Source organism: Artemia sp. Qi Xiang Cuo, chromosome 5 (genome assembly GCF_049724085.1).
Source record: "Artemia sp. Qi Xiang Cuo chromosome 5, ASM4972408v1, whole genome shotgun sequence".
Lineage (NCBI taxonomy): Eukaryota > Metazoa > Arthropoda > Branchiopoda > Anostraca > Artemiidae > Artemia > Artemia sp. Qi Xiang Cuo.
Window position 1 is genome coordinate 62,727,143 of NC_142798.1, and position 12,518 is coordinate 62,739,660.

Consider the following 12,518-nt stretch of genomic DNA (forward strand, 5'->3'; position numbering starts at 1 on the left):
TAAGTTATAATAGTAAGAACATTTATATTTTTTCCGTAAAGTGCAAATTATGTTCTGGCTTTGATAAGGCATAGGGGTTTTGAGCCCAACTAATGTTGATTTCTGCTCGTTTTGAGTTTGACTCGGTTATTTATTCTAATTTGTGTTCATTTTGGGTTTCATTTATTTATCGATGCTGATTTGCGATAGCTTCACGCTTGGTAGATTATTATATTTTATTTTTACTCATTTTTTGTTTAATAGAGCTCTTTACTTTTCTTTGAAAAACTTATTTTGTGGAAAAAGTTCTTTTAATTAATTGTTCTAAAAAGATTTCACAACAGGCGTTATAAGATTTTTTCTTGTTGTAAGACAGTGTTTTCAAACACATATTTTTCGTAATATTTTAACACAACAACAACATGTTTCCTTTTTTTCGTACTTCAGCAGCAAAAAGTAATTTTAAGCAAAAGAAAAGTGTGATCTTTCTCTTCTAAACAATAAATGGGATAAAATGGACTAGACATCAATTCAGAAGAACAAGAGAAGCTTACTTCCCCACTAAACCCAACAAGCATGTCTCGGGAAATTGTATTGTATGGCAATGTCTTAAGCAAAATCATTAGACGTGCCCGCTTGTTAGCAAAATACTGTTTTTCAAAGTTCTTTTTTGTGTGGATATATATATATATATATATATATATATATATATATATATATATATATATATATATATATATATATATATATATATATATATATATATATATATATATATATATATATATATATATATATATATATATATATATATATATATATATATATATATATATATATATATATATATATAGGATTGTAACACATGAGCTGGAAAACCGCCAAGTGACTTCTTACAAGAGTGCTGGTATCTCCAATGAGGGTAACAGAAAAGTACACCTAACCGACCGACTTTGTTCGCTTCAAATACCTTAGAAAACCTTTGCTGGAGGCATGGAAGCAAAAGGGCTCGTCAAAACGCATGCTGTCTGTTGTGGCCAAGACTGGAGTTCTTTTCCAAGTTTTAAATTCTTTCCAAGGAACTTGACAAATAACGGGTCAAACTAAACACACATATAAAAAAGATTGCCAATGTTGGATACACCCACCCCTCAAAGTTTCCAGGTTTTTACGAATTTACTTCTGATTCGCCTTTTTAAATTTTTTTTTTAACTTTTTTTTAGGAAAATGTAACTCGCTCTCGAATATTTTGCGCATGTTCTGGCCCGGCTGATGCACTTTTGTGCAGACAATTCGATAGCTACGTGCTATAGCAGAAATTTCACTGGGGAAGTGTTCACAGAAACACTTAAGCAGGATTTTATTTTTATTTTTTTTATATTTCTTGCAACTAATTGAAGATTATTCTCACTCAGTCAAATGAATTGGAAATTAGTTTCCCCATGCTAACCCTTTCAAAATTTCTCCAGCTGTCTGGGAAATAGATTACCACAGATCTGATGGCAAATAGTTTGGCTTTCATCCCGAAAAAATAAACTGAAGAATGTAAATATATATGCTTGAATAGATGTTTCAATCTTTTTCCAAAGAAACAGTCAGTGAGACATGAAATATGTTGTAAATTCCCTTGGGCACCAATCCCAAAACAGAGGTGAGTCAGCGCCGGTGTTTCGACTGGAATTTTGGAACAATAAAATTAGCTTAGGTGATAGCATCATTGGCAACCAATGACCTTGGTTTCTATCCGCTAGAAAGAAAACATGAATTTAGAAAAGAGACTAAAACCTCTAGTCGTTGATTAAAAATCTTTGTTAGTCATACAACAAAGGGAATTGAAAAAAATAGAGCTGCTATTAGGTGAGCCATTACCTTCTTTCAAAGTTGCAGTAATACATGAATATCAATTTATGTAAAATTCAAAGTGTTTTTTTTTTATTAATAAGGATTGTAAAATTGACAATTTGTGTTTTATAGGCAATCTGATTTTAAGTTATGTAAAGCCCTGTGTTGTTAAGAGTCCAAATAATTTTATTTTCGTTCCAACTTCCAAATCAACATTGTTACAGCTGAGTAAGGCTATCAGATCGAATTTTTGGATTACGAATTCGTTAAGTACCAAAAATAGTTAAAATGGAACCTGAAAATTGAATTAGTTGAATTAGTACTATGGGGCCATTATATAAATTAAATAAACCAACAAGGTATTGGAAATAAGTTTAATCCATTGGTGGTCAGCAACACTTTAATATATGTACGCATTACGCATTATTTTGTAAGTAGGACTATTTATCTTCAAAGTCAATTGACAAAGCCTTCCCCCTTGATTTTTTTTTTCGTGAGAAGGCGTCTATGGTGTAATCGCGTGGCATCTCTTGAGTCAGCCTTCCCTCAATAGTAAGCAGAGATACTGATGTCAATCTGTCGTGGCTGATTGAAGATCTTAAGTAGTTCTTCACCCAACGAAGGTTGGAGAAGGATCTTTCTCCTGTTCAGTTTATGGTAGGCTCACTAAGAATCATTCGTAAGGCAATGTCAATGTATGGATAGATGTCTACTGCATGAAAACGCAAAAACTTGCTAACGTCATTAGAGTCATGCTTTTTTTTCCTTAATCAGTATTTTGTACCAAGAAGGGTTTCAAATGTAAGCATTCATCTACAATCATAGGCTCAAGATCGTCGGGATAAAAACTAAATATCACACTTGCATGATTCATGATTTCTGAGGCTTCCAGTCCTTCAATAGCCTCGAAAAATCCGAACCTGTTATGAAGCTGAGTATACTTATTTTCCCTTCTTGCGAGTTCGGCATATCTAATATAAAGTTGAAAGTATTCACACGAAATTTTGCAGATCCTCTAAGTTTCACACTGCTGCTATGTCCCCCATATCCATCAAACTGTGAAGGTATCCTTCTTTTGCGTCGAGAGTCTGCTACATAATCCTGCTTAGGGTTTTCTCTCGCTGTGCACTTTCTAGCCCTCCGAAATTTTGTCTCACTTCTTGAAGAAAACCACAAAGAGAGTTATAATACATAATATTGCGCCCTAATTTTGTGGTTTCATGCTTCAGTCTTATGTTCACCTTCTTAAATGTTTCCAGTATGATACCCCACTAAATTGCCATGAAAGTAGTCTCAAAGACTACTTTACATTTTCTTTTCTTCTCCTTCGTAAGTGAGTAAGTGATCATTTTAAATTTTCTTTTGGTTTTCACCTCTGAGTAAGCAACTTATTTGTCTTCCCCCTTCTTTACAGGCCGATGAGCCTTTGGGGGATCAATAACATGTAATATTGTATTTGTGTGTCTAATGAATAATAAATCTTATCTTGTCTTAAAAGGAACCCAACAATTCCTTCAATATAGTGGCTCCATTTCTGGTTGTGGATCTCTCAGCAGTGCTATTTGCGATTTCATTTAAGATTTCCAAAATGTCTCCTCTATTTCATTAACAACTCGACAGGCTTCATGATAAGCAGACAGTCGAGTCTTGGATAGATTTTGCAACTGTATTGTACACTTTTGTTTTAGAATGGCCCATATGTGTGTTGAGGCACTGAAGAAATTAAAAATTTCCTGCAGCAATCCAAAGAATAAAACGGCCTTTGTAGATGATCCTGCTGCACAAGACCCTATTAAATTTAGAGAATGCTCTTCATGTCATGATGACGATACTTTTATTACCATATGAAGAAAGGTCTTTATTTCAATTGTTTCTGTCTGGTTTTTATACATAGTAACACAAAAGACGAAAACTAACGAACAAAAGTGTAGTGACAAAATTGTGGCAAGTAAAGTAATATCTGCTAGGGATGGATAAAATCGCTCAGTGATAATTCTTTGCGCCTCCGGTATTGTTCACCCCTAGACCCGGCCCTAGTGGGCCTATTGGCAAATCCTGGTCAGTCTATATGTAGGTATGCAGTTTTGGTCGTTGTAGGCACCAACCAAAAGAAAAGATAAATGTGAGTAAAAACACAGCATGAAGTAAGCTAAAAACAATGGCATTAACCAGCTTAAGACAGTTTAGCTTTTTTTGAAGGTTTACTTGTCCTTGGGAATGAACATAAGTTCATTCCCATTCATTCCCATTGGGAATGAATGAATCCTTACGGTGTGTTGTGAAATTTCGCTAATTATATAGTTGTGCTTATTTATTTCCACGGTTGAATGTGGTAACACGGATGAAAATGTGATTCTGCCTTAAAAACTTCCCAACTTTGAAGCAAACAAAACAAATACCTTAGAGAATTGTAGTATTCAGCTATGAATAAATCAGAGATCGATCCAAGGAGGCAAAAAATGTTTCCATTTTGATGTCCTTGGTACTTTAAGACCTCAGTGGATGAAACCATCAAGTGCATTCAATTTATTATTAAAAACGTCTTTTAACGAACTTATGTGCATATATGTGCACACACATAGGGTGGCTAGGTAGCTCCTGTTGGCTAAGATTTTTGTATTTACCTATCTAGTCCTCCTTTTATAAAAATAAATCCTACCGTACCCCCCTAATAGCTCTAGTCATGCTCAGTAGATTCTTGAAGTGGACATTTTGTAGTTTACGCCAAAACGAAATTTCTCAGGATCGTTAAATTCATAACATACTAAAGAGGTGGTGGCACAGTCTCAATATCTCAAAGGAAGCCCAACTGGAGCAAAATAGCCAAAACCCAAGAACGGGCTGAACTAAGCTAAATTGCGTGATAGGCCACTTATATTATATACACACTTTTCCTATTGTGAAAGACTACAGTAGGAGATTCCTAATGTAGAAGCTTTAAGCTTCTATATACAAAAATGTGCAATTTTGCTATTTTTGACAAAAGAAAGATCACGGATGCGTGTATATTTGTTTTTTGTTGTTGTTTTATTTTCCCAGGGGTGATCGTATCCAAATAATGGTTCTAGAGGATCGTAAGAGGATGCATTCAAAACGATATCAAAATTTCTAGTGCCCTTTTAAGTGACCAAAAAGATTGGAGAGTAGCTGGACCCATCCCACGCTCCTTTTCCCCAAAAAGGGTTCTTGCTCATTTTTATGGATTTTCTAAAACCAAACTGGGGTAGTGCTAAAACAGACAAAAAAAACAACAGACAAATACACTAAATTTCATACACACGAAGGCATGATCATAGAAAATTGTATATGCTTAAAAGGGTTATACCAGGCAAACAAAGGTCAGGTGGACAAAATACTGTCTGAGGAGGAGAACATGCTATAGGAGAAGCAACTGCCCCTATCTCATAGCAGTATACCCCTGACTAGAATTTGTGGCATAATTTTTTTTTTGCAGTTTACTTCTGTGTTACTGCAAAGACTGTTCCTATATTAAAATTAAATAAAAAAAAAAAAAGTTTTTTAAACTGAAAGTAAGGAGCGACATTAAAACTTAAAACGAACAGAAATTATTCCGTATATGAAAGGGGCTGTCCCCTCCTCAACGCCTTGCTCTTTATGCTAAATTTTTAATTTCTAACAACTCTATTTTTTTTAAACAATACAAAACTTTTGCTTAAAGAGCGCGGCGTTGAGGATGGGACAGCCTCTTTCATATACGGAATAATTTCTGTTCGTTTTAAGTTTTAATGTCGCTCCTTACTTTCAGTTTAAAAAACTTGTTTTCTTTTTATTTAATTTCTCATCATTTTTTAGTTACTGCAGCTTTTATTTTGGTTCACCGTCATTGAATAAGTTAAAAAAATTTGCATAAAAATTTTACTTTTCTTTTGTTAAATGGATGTCTCTAAATTTGGTTATGACGTAATTTATAAATTAACTTACGTAACTAACTTCTATATTCGTATATTTTCCTTCTGGTAAAAAATACAAAATTTCAGATTTTTGCAGATATGAGCTTGAAACCTGTGTAATAGGGTTTTTTGATACGCTGAATCTGACGGTGTGATTTTAATTAAAATTCTTTCATTTGTAGGGGATGTTTCCCCTCTCTTTAAAAAATCGAGTAAATTTTCTCAGGCTCATAGCCTTTGATAAGTACTGCTAAACTTAATAAAATATATTTATTTAGAATCAGAATTATAAACACATTCTTTTTATATATTTATTGACATCAAATTCCGTTTTTAAAAGTTTCGATTACTATTGAGCCGTATCACTTGTTTTTTTTATTTTTTTTTATTACGTATATGTTATTACGTATATGAGGGGGTTCTCCCCTTAGTCAATACCACAATCTTCACGTTAAAAGTTAAAAAAAAAATTGATTCACAAACCCCTGAATCACCAAGTACCAAGTACCAAGAAAAACTTTAGTGTAAAGAGCGAGGTATTGACGACAGGGCGAACCCCCTAATATATGTAATAATTTCTGTTAGTAAAGCTTTTCATGTTCTTTCTTACTTTCAGTTGAAGAAACATTTTTTTTTTAATTTAATTTCTGATCGTTTTTTAAATAATGATGGGAATTCCGGCACCCCCTTCATGAGAAATTACCTTCCCCATGAAAAAGTCCTCTATGGAAAGATCCTCCCGCGTAAAACAACTCCCCCCCCCCTACCAGAAAAATCCCCCCGGGAAATATCTGTATACATCGCAATAACCTATACTATATGTAAACAATGGGCAAAGTTTGAAACTTGCAGCCATTCCACTTGGGACTTTGGGGGGTTAAGTCATCCTTAGAAACACAGATTTTACATTTTTCGAGTAGACTGGACCAAAAGGCTTTCTCAAAATTTCAATCAAGTGACTTTGTTAAAAAAAATGAAGGGGGTCTAGCTGCCCTCCAGTTTTTTAGTCATTTAAAAAGGGCACTAGAAATTTTAATTTGCTGTTAAATGAGCCCTCTCACAATATTCTATGACCACTGGGTCGAAATGATCACCCCTGAAAAAAACACGCATCGTGATCTTTCTTCCAGCAAAAAATGCAAATTTCCACCTAATAGGGTTATCTGATAAGCTGAATGTGATGGTGTAATTTTCGCTAAAGTTAATTAAAAATGCAAAATTCCACATTTTTGCAGATAGGAGTTTGAAGCTTCTTTAATAATGTTCGTTGATAGGCTGAATATGATGGTGTGAATTTCGTTAAAGTTAATTAAAAAAATTTGCAATTAAAACAAAATTTTATTGTTTTAAAAAAATTGAGTTGTGAGAAAGTGAAACTTTAGCGCAAAGAGCGAGTCGTTGAGGAGGGGACAGCCCCTTTCATATACGGAATAATTTCTGTTCGTTTTAAGTTTTAAAGTCGTTCCGTACTTTCATTTTAAAAAAAATTGTTTTTTTTTATGTCATTTGTGAACATTTTTTAATTAATGCAGGTTTTGATTTTGGCTCACCGTGCATGAATAATTAAAACGAAATTTGCATATTAATTTTACTTTTATTTGGTTAAATGGCTTACTCGAAACTTGCTGAATTTTATTTACGAACGTTTTTATTAGTAATAAATATACGTAGCTTACGTAACGAACTTCTATATTCATATATTTTTAATACGTATATTAGGGGGTTCGCCCCCTAGTCAATACATTGCTAGTACAAGGGGAGGTGCTACTCCCACGGGGCACCCCTGCTGCCACCTACAACTTTTTTACATAATTTATGTCTGTTTGTTGTCAGTGAGAATGAAAAAACAGGAATTTTGTCACATTTATGGATGTTTTCTTGGATGGTTATGTGTGTTGGTCAATTTATTTGATGTTTTTCATGGATGTCAACAGTAATTTATGTCTGTTTTATGGTTTTGTCAGTGAGAATGGAAAAATAGTATTTTTCTCACTTGAAAAAACAGGAATTTTCTCACATTGATGGTTGTTTCATGGACGGTTATGTGTGTTGGTCAATTTATTTGATGTTTTTCATGGAAGTCAACAGTAATTTATGTCTGTTTTATGGTTTTTGTCAGTGAGAATGAAAAAACAGAAACTTTTTCACTTGGAAAAACAGGAATTTTCTCACTTTTATGGATGTTTTTATGGTTTTTGTCAGTGAGAATGAAAAGACAGGAACTTTTTCATATTTATGTCTGTTCTATGGTTTTTGTCAGTGAGAATGGAAAAACAGTATTTTTGTCACTTTCATGGATTATTGAGTCTAATATCACCGGTGCTCTCAGTCATTAATCAAATTGTCTCCGGGGAAGTTAATTAATGTCTGACAGATGACGTCAAGTTAATTAATGTCTTTGGAGTTCAACCAGAATTGTTTCCGAGGCAAAGTTTAGATCACACGTGACAGATGATGTCATGATTGATTGATTTGACATGAAAGGGGAATTAATTTGTTTTTCTAAGGGAAATTATTGATTCAAGAAAGTGGAATTGATTTGTTGTTTCTAAGGGGAATTATTGATTCACGAAAGGGTGAATGTTTAGATCTTAGCGATGAATTGTTTAAGTGCGGGAATCAGGTTTCTTAGTAATTTGAAATGTGTCAGCGCAGAGATGCCAAAAACAAAAGGAACACGCTGAAATTACGTTTAGTGATTATTTGGGAGAAACTGTTTTAGACATTCTATGAAATTATTTTGGAAAAACAGTTAGAGACATTTTAACAAATGATTTTAAAAAATGTTTTAGAAGAGAATTTAAGGGTAAAACTCTGTGGTCGTTATAATACACAAGTTGTATTTTAACAGTGTCGTGAGGTCCTCTACCCTGACCCCGAAGGCTCCTCATACCCCACCCCAACCCGAAGGAAGCCCCCGGTCCTCAAAGGTCTCCCAAGCTCCCAAAGGATTCCCGAACCCCCAAAGGCCCTCCCCCGGGCCCCAAAGGTCCACCGGGCTCCCAAAGGACCCATCGGCGCTCAAGGGCCCCCCAGACCCCCAAAGGCCCTCCCCCGGCACCCAAAAGCCCGCCCCTGGGCCGCCAAGGGCCCCCCCGCACCCCCCGGGCCCCCGGACCCCCAAAGCCTCCTGAGCCCCCATTATAATACTTTTTAAGGCTTAATTATATCTTTTCAGAACAAATTATTATTTTAGGGAATTATTTCGGCGAAACAGTTAAGGACATTTTAAAATATGATTTTGAAGAGATTTTAGAAGAGGATTTGAGGGTCAAACTCTGTGGTCGTTATAATACACAAGTTCCATTTGAACAGTGTCGTGAGGTCATCTACCCCAACCCCAAAGGGTTTCACTACCCCAACCCCAACCCCGAAGGCAGCCCCCCGGCCTCAAAAGTCCCTCAAGCACCCAAAGGACCACCCGGCCCTCAAGGCCTCCCCCAGACCCTCTAAGGCCCTCCCCGGGCCCCGTCTTTCGTTGACGTGTGTTGTCTGAAACCTATGATTTGGGATGGGTGGATTGCTATTTTTGACTTTTCTGAGATGGATTTCTTAGTCGTTCATAGGCGAGTGTTGTCTGAATCCTATGATTTGGGATGGGTGGTTTGCTATTTTTGACTCTTCTGAGCTAAAGTTTCTTAGTATTTCATCGGGGTGTGTTATCTGAAACTAATGATTTGAGGTGTATAATTTTCTATTTCAGACTTTTCGTAACCAGATTTCTTGGTCATTGGTAGGTGTGTGGTGTCTGAAGCCTATGACTTGGAATGTGTTGGCTCCTATTTTTTGACTTTTCTGAGCTAGGTTTCTTAGCCATTCATAGGTGTGTGCGGTCAGAAAACTATGATTTGGGATTTGTAGTTTGCTTTTTGGACTTTTCAGAGCTAGAATTCTTAGTCCCTCATAGGTGTTTGTTGTCTGAAACCTATAGTTTGGGATGAATAATTGGCTATTTCAGGTTTTTATGAGCCAGGGATCTCAATATTTTTTCTGCGAATACTGCCCGAAACTTACAGTCATGGAGATTTAAAGTACTGTTTTTGAATTTTCTGAGGTCGATATCTTTGTATATCGTTGATGTACGTCGTCTGAATTCTATGATTAGTGATGGGTGGATTGATAATGTTGACTTCTTTCCGCCGGATTTCTTAGCTTTTCATAGGCGAGTGTTGTCTGAAACTTATGATCTGGGATAGTTAATTTGCTATTTCATGCTTTTCTGAGCAAGATTTCCTAGCCATTTTTAGAAGTTTGTGTTGTCTTAAAATTATGATGGGGGATAAGTAGTGTGCAAATAGGACTTTTCAGGGCTAGGATTTTTAGTCCATCATAAGTCTTTTTAGTCTCAAACTTACAGTTTGGGATGAGTATTTTTCTACTTAAGGCTTTTATGATATAGGTTTTTTAACCTTTCTTTGGTGTGTGTTGTCTGAAACTTATGATTTGAGGTGGGTGGATTGCTATTTCCGACTTTTCATAACCAGATTTCTTAGCCTTTCATTGTTGTATTTTGTCTAAATCTTTTTATTTGAGATCTGAGAATTGATATTTTTGACTCTTCTGCTCTGGATTTCATAGCCTTTCATATGTGGGTACTGTCAAAACCCTTTAGTTTATGTTTTGTGATTCTCTATTTTTTGACCTGTATAAGAAAGTTTTCTTATCCAGTCGGTGGTGTGTATTTTCTGAAACTTATTATTTGAGGTGTGTAATTTTCTAGCTTGAATTTTAAGATCTATGATTCTTAGTCTCGTGATTGACTGAAACCTATAGTTTAGGATGAGTGGATTGCTATTTTTGTCTTCTTTGAGATGGTTTTCTTAGCCTTTCATAGGTGTGTGTTGTCTGAAGATTATGATTTGAGGTGTGAAATTTGCTATTTTTGACTTTTTAGGTCTAGGATTCTTAGTCTGTCGTATGTAGTTTTTGTCTGAAACTTCTAGTTTGAGATGAATAGTTTGCTATTTCAGGCTTTTCCGACCTAAGGTTTCCTAGTATTTCGTAGGTGTTTGCTGTATGAAACTTAAGATTTGGGATATGTAAATTACTATTTTGGCTTTTCTAAGCTAGATTTCTTAGTCTTTCGTTGGTGTGTGTTGTCTGAAACCTATGATTTGGGATGGTTAATTTACTATTTTTGACTTTTCAGAACTAGGTTTCTTTGTCTCTCATAGGTGTTTTTTGTCTGAAACCTACAGTTTGGGATGAATAGTTTGCTATTTCAGGCTTTTCTGAGCTAAGGTTTCTTAGTATTTCGTAGGTGTTTGTTGTCTGAAACTTATGATTTGAGGTGTGTAATTTGATATTTCCGACTTTTCATATCCAGATTTCTTAGTCATTGCTAGGTTTTTAGTGTCTGAAACTTATAATTTGGAATTTGTTGGTTGCCATTTTTGACTTTTCTGAGCTAGGTTTCTTAGCCTTTCATAGGAGTGTGGTGTCTGAAAATTATGATTTGGGATGTGTGGGTTGCTATTTTTGACTTTTCTGAGCTAGTAATCATAGTCCCTCATAGGTGTTTATTGTCTGAAGCCTATAGTTTGGGATGAATAGTTGGCTATTTCAGGCTTTTATGAGCTAGGCTTCTTAGTATTTCGTAGGTGAATGCTGTCTGAAACTTACGATTTGGGGTATGTAAATTACTATTTCTGGCTTTTCTGAGCTAGATATCTTAGTCTTTCGTTGATGTGTGTTGTCTGAAACCTATGATATGGGATGGGTGGATTGCTATTTTCAACTTTTCTGAGCTGGATTTCTTAGCCTTTCATAGGCGTGTGTTGTCTGAAACTTATGATTTTGGACGATTATTTTCTATTTCTGGCTTTTCTGAGATAGAGTTCTGAGCCTTTCAGACGTTTTTGCCGTAAGAAAGTTATGTTTTTGGATGTTAAGTTTGCATCTTTGTCTTTTCAGGCCTCTTGTTCTTGTCTACACACAGGTATTTGGTTTCTGAAGCTACTTGTTTAGAATGAGAGGTTTTCTCTTTCTAGCTTTTAATATCTAGATTTATTAGGTTTACGTTGGTGTATTTTTTCTGAAACTTATCTATTGTTAAGCGAAATTTGCCATTTACGTATTTACTTTACCAGCTTTCTTAGTCTATAGTTGGTGTGTGTTGTCTGAATCATTTGTTTTGGGATGTTTTAACTGCTAATTAGGACTTTTTTGATCTTGATCTTATAGCTTTTCATAGGTGTGTGCTGACTTAAACATATAATTTTGGATGAATGGTTTTCTATTTTTGACCTGTCTGAGCTAGATTTCTTAGCCTTTCATAGGTGTGTGTTGTCTGAAACTTATGATTTGAGGTGTGTAATTTGCTTGTTGGACTTTTCAGAGCTAGGATTCTTAGTCTCTCATAGGTGTTTGTTTTCTGAAACTTCTAGTTTGGGATGAATATTTTGCTATTTCAGGCTTTTCTGAGCTAAGGTTTTCAAGTATTTCGTAGAAAATGTTGTCCGAAACTTATGATTTGGGATATGTAAATTACTATTTCGGCTTTTCTACGCTAGATTTCTTAGTCTTTCGTTGGTGTGTGTTTTCTGAAACCTATGATTTGGGATGGGTGGATTGCTATTTTTGACTTTTCTGAGATGGATTTCTTAGTCTTTCTTAGTTGTGTGTTGTCTTAAACGTATGATTTGTGATGGTTAATTTGCTATTTTTAACTTTTCTAAACTAGGTTTCTTGGTAATTCATAGGTGTGGGTTGTCAGAAAATTATGATTTTGGATGTGTAGTTTGCTATTTGGACTTTTCAGAGCTAGGATTCTTAGTCCATCATAGG

General features: G+C 35.2%; 1 protein-coding gene across 1 annotated transcript in view; it reads left to right on the forward strand.

Moving 5' to 3' along the window:
• The first annotated feature begins 1,700 nt into the window (after positions 1-1,700).
• Positions 1,701-12,518, forward strand: part of LOC148952358 (uncharacterized) — a 108,107-nt gene continuing 97,289 nt past the window's right edge. Inside the window, exon 1 of the mRNA XM_089088942.1 lies at positions 1,701-1,836. The gene's annotated coding sequence lies outside the window, so the exon portion shown is untranslated. The remainder of the gene's footprint in view (positions 1,837-12,518) is intronic.